The 5,062-nt window shown below is 34.4% G+C and overlaps 1 long non-coding RNA gene across 1 annotated transcript; it reads right to left on the bottom strand.

Annotated features, from left to right (window-relative positions):
• Window positions 1-1,081: 1,081 nt before the first annotated feature.
• On the bottom strand, window positions 1,082-4,328 carry LOC131793067 (uncharacterized). Its single transcript, XR_010715760.1, has 5 exons — window positions 4,212-4,328; window positions 3,664-3,738; window positions 3,018-3,062; window positions 1,963-2,026; window positions 1,082-1,192 (listed from the first exon to the last, which is right to left on the bottom strand). It is a non-coding gene; the product is annotated as an uncharacterized lncRNA (long non-coding RNA).
• Between the last annotated feature and the right edge of the window lie 734 nt (window positions 4,329-5,062).

Raw genomic sequence — 5,062 nt, 5'->3', positions numbered from 1 at the left:
CAGGAGGTGACCAGCTAACTTTGGTTTTTGTTCCGTTTTTGTCGTTTCAATCCACCTCTTGAAATCATTTTTTAATACTTCAAAGATCCTCAATCTTAGATTTTCTATTGATGTTTACATATAAAACAAATAAATACAAGCGGCGTGTACAAAATATGCCATTCCTTCAATGCGGTTATCCGAGCAATATTACAAGGAAACGACACAAAGATAGATTTAGATTTATGATACTTACGGCCAGCTAATTGGCGCAGGTAAAACATGAAAGAAAAGGAAAAGTTACTCAACTGGTCTATTAGTATCATCACAATACCGTTAAGCTCTATGAAATTTTGGTTATGGCGCACTGGCGACAAAGTTTACGTGTAAAAGAAAAATTTATTGTTAAGCTCTACATTAGCAATTTAACATCCCCTGTGTTGCGACCGTTCGCGTTTTCGCGTTTTCGTGGTCAATTAATACAGCCAATTAAGGCAATGTCGATGGGTGCATGTCTATATTTCTAGAAAAGCTTTTTACCAATTTATTTGCTAACGCTTGGGGAACTCAATATACTCGAGAAATCCCGAAGTATTCATTCACTGCATGGATGCGTAATAATGGTTGGTTACGTTGCAAAGTACAAATCATAATTTCTGGTCTCCCAATTAATGCATTTGAGTTTGTCTAACGGTAAGATACAAAAGGAGTTATCTCGTATATGAAATCGCCACTATCTCATTCAGCTAGTTTCAGTTTATTTCATTCGATTTTAAAGTGACTTTGGCCATCACAAGAACCGTTGTCATGCCATTAAAGTTCTTAATCTAAAGATGGCCCAATGTGACGGCATTCAACCAATAGCCAGTTCAGTTTTGTAAAACTACCTCTGCATATGATTTACGTCACAGCTTCATTTCGCTGTGTTGGAGGTGTTCTTGCAAATGAGGTGTTCTGGGAAAATATAGATTTTTTACTATATTTTTGAAAAGAGAGTCAGCCTTCCAATTTCATATTACTTTTTGAGAATAGCATTTTTACCCTAAGCTCATATAAAGAATAAGAAGATGTACAGAAGTAGAAGATCAACCACAGTACTTACTGCATTGTTCGTCTGATTCATCACTACAGTCAGTGACCCCATCGCAGCGTTCAGACGCGTGGATACACTTTTGTTGATTTGCACAAGCAAACTCATCGCCTCGACAAGTACCTAGCAGATGATTAAAAGAAACGCATGAACCGTGACAAAACGTTGGCACTTCTTGTACATTTTTTACCAAAAATATATAATGAATATTAAGGGCTACTTCACGACTTGAGCAGCTTACTTTTAGTGATTGATTTTTTTGTGATTAGCATTTTGCAGTGACTTTTCATCGAAGACAAAGTTTGATAACCATTAACTTCCACTTTATATTTCAAATTCTTTATTTAATACTCTTTTCGTTGACTTATAGCTTCTGAAAGTTTAGTTAAAAACAAAAAAACAAAAAACATCATACGCAATTCAGAAGTTTAGTGATTCAGTATGTGATAAGATTTACTTTAACCATCATTGTTATTGTTACCATCATTAAAAATAAACATTTATTGTCCGATGAAATTTTCATGGAAACGTTTGAAGATGGTGAGTTTTTAATGGAATGTCGCAAATATCAGTAAGACACGCCTCAATCATGGCGAGCTTCTTACCTGAGATTTAAATTTTTTCTCATTATTTTTTTTAAATTTAACGCCAGCATGAGAAGTTGAATGGTTTAGACCGGTTGTTACAAGTACTTAGTGTATCAGTTCTGTCAAAATTTGGAGTAACGGGTTAAGTCCTCCAAGGTCTTCTTCAGATACAGAAAAGCCTGTTCAGAATAGGGTTGGAATTTGTAATGCGTCTATCATGCTAAACTTCTTTTGGTTATAAGGTTTCATAGGGAATCACTCGGTTGACTCGAAGTTAAACATTACAAAATGGCAGTAGCAACATACTCGCAGATGTGCAGGGGACGGCTACCAGCATGAGCAGTAGAACAACCTGGGGATTCATGACAATCTTTGTGGAAACAAAAAAAAGGTAAAAAATAATCAAAATCGAATGTAATGAGTCAAATCGCTCCTTTTTTGGTAGGAAAGTAAGCAATCCGCTGATTGTTGTGCTGCTTAGTTAAGTTCTCCCACCGATAAAGGAACGACAGGCAGTCTGAGACTGCATGTAGTTACTGATATAGCTTCTGATACAGCACAATGACCAATTGACTTTCAACCAATAATTCAAAGGTAAAAAATAATCATATAAATAATAACAATGATAGCAACAGTAATAATAATTCATAGAGGGCTAGCTCGAAAACCTAACTGTTCCTCCAGCGTCTAGGCTCCAAAATGATACAACTATGTTTATTTTGCCTGTTCATTCTAATCATTTTTCTTATTTCATTGTAATTCCATTTTTGTGAGAAATAGAGACTTGTTGTTTTTTGTTGTTGTTGTAGTAATTATAATAATGATAATGATGATAATGATACTACTATGGTCACAAGCCATTGAGAAACGATCGAAATTGCGTTTGAAAACATGTTGTGCAATTTGATATTTCACTATTAGAACTTAGAATGAAGATTTTATGTTGACATTAGCAACAATGAAATGTTCTGATATACACAGTGCAGCTCAAATATAAGGGGACATTGTATAGAAGTACCATGCGCACGTATCAAGCGACATACGTCGACATACTCGCATAAATACGCGTATGTCCTTCTCGTATGGGCCTTTGTTATTCATTGCTCTACCTGTGCTTTGAGTGGCATTGAGTTGTAGAAAAAAGAGATGGTACTGTAAAAGCGCCGGCTGCTCGCATGAAATAGGCAAAGTAATTATGAAAACGTCGTCAATGTCTGTCTTATGATAAAAATATGACTGTTCTTTTTTTTTTTTTTGTATTTTATTTTGTTGTATTGTAATTTCTGATCACTTAAACCTGTATAATAATATTGTGGCATTTCTAATAAATTTGTAAGGGAGCAATAAAAGGAACACTTTACCTTTCTTGCACTTGGCAGTGATCTGACTCAAAACACTTGTACAATCTGAAAAAGTAAAACATAATCAATCAAGAAATTGGAGTTCGTATCAAACTGAGAAAACTAAAGAATAGAAATTTCATTATTCATAAATACATTTTGATTAACTATGTTACTTGTTCGTTACACCATTCCTGAAGCCACTTGAAGTGACTTCTGAATGGGCAAGCTTAACGAGAATTTTATCACCAATCTGCTCCTTACAGATACTCATTCCAACAAGGTAAAAGAAACTGAATTCGACAAAAACCGAGACTTCTTGATATGACATTTGATAGAGCATTGTTAAGCATCGAAAGTTCAACGCGTTTCAAATGAGAAATTACCTTCGATGCAAGGTGTCCTAGAGAGAAACCCTCCGAGAAAATAGATAGTTACTCGCGGGAAAAAGAACGTTCTCTTGAGATAGAAAAGAAAATGATAATAGTCTTTAAGTTATTAGTAGTTAGCCGTTTCCTTTAGAACGAGCGGCTTAGAACAAATAATGTAGATTAACCAAAACATAATAGCTAATTTAACCGACAGGTGCTGTAAAGAAAAATGTCCAACAAGTCTTTTTTTCAAATATTATAGCGCACGGTCGTTTCCCGTCCGTTGATTGGATTACCTCAGAATTGCATGATCTCTTCCACGGATTTTTTTTTCCCTCTAATGTTGTCTTGTTTTCTTCCTGTTTAATGTACTATTTTAAGACAAAATATTTCAGCAGTTTTTTCTTTTTTTGTCAAGAAGAAAACAGGTAAATATGCGAATATAATTCAGCTATAACGATCACTTAGATCTAGAACTATAAAAGCAACGCTTATTCAAAAAGCACTTTATCAGAGATAAAACATACAGAAGCAAAGTACTCTAAAAAAAATTGGCCCAAAATGCTAAATATACCGAAATAATGGTATTAACACAACAACACTCTTATGTCCGTCGAAGTCGCCCCGTAATCAGAATTAGAATCAGCACTTGTATGGTACTAAAAACCATTAGCTTTAAAATAATTATTTAACAACCGAGTCGAAATAATAGAGATGATGATCATCGGCAATGATTAATTATACACGGCACATCATCAGCAGGTAACAACTGAATTACATAATATTTAGAATAACCATGTTTTCAATATTCCACACGGAACAAAAATAGCCTAGAAAAAATTACCTTTCTCTAAGGTGTCTCTCTGAGAATGAATAGATTCCTGCCGAACAAAGTCGAAAGTCGCTGAATATAAATATTCCTTCCGTGATAACAAAAACCAAAAAAAGGAAGACGGTGCCGTTAACTTTGCATAAAGATGTATTTCAGAATCCAATTCTCTTTAAATGTTGATGACCTCACCTCGAATAGAGCAAGTAAGAGGAAAATTATAAGCTTGCAACCATCTGGAGAATGCAATTAACTTCTGAATAAACGGGTTTCTATAAATATAATTTTATTGTCACTTGGTTCCGTGATGATAGTCAATCCAACACGTTGGAAAATTCACATCGAGAGTAACTGAGGCATCTTATGATTATGGTTCTTATGAAATTTTTTATAACACTATTAAGAATAAAACGTTCAAGGCGTTTTAAATGAGCAAACACCTTTGACGCTGAATAATTCTAAGGAGAAACCCCTCGTAAAAAATTAGATAGTTATCAGATAGGTAAACACTGCTCTATTGGGATAGAAAAGGCGAGAATAACAATAAAAATCGCAATAATGACGATGATGATACAAATAAAAATACTAATAACCATAGTAATAAAATGATTAATGATAATCTATAGATGGGTAAATTCTCATGTAGCTTTAATGTTTTCGAATACCGTTGCTGATCGGCAAATTAGCATAATATTCTTCTTGTTGATCAAAGATTAGAATTATGACATCATCATTGTTTTGAATCAGCCAATCAAGTGAGAGATCCTTGAAGCTTGAAGCCATTTGGTGACAAATAAAGTTTAGTGGCGTCATTAAACTGTTCAAGCGTCAGCTGTCAAGCAATTTTCCCATTTCCAACAGTTTCT

The sequence above is a fragment of the Pocillopora verrucosa genome, chromosome 11, assembly GCF_036669915.1.
Source record: "Pocillopora verrucosa isolate sample1 chromosome 11, ASM3666991v2, whole genome shotgun sequence".
NCBI classification, from domain to species: Eukaryota; Metazoa; Cnidaria; class Anthozoa; order Scleractinia; family Pocilloporidae; genus Pocillopora; species Pocillopora verrucosa.
This window is presented reverse-complemented; position numbering and strand designations above follow the sequence as displayed.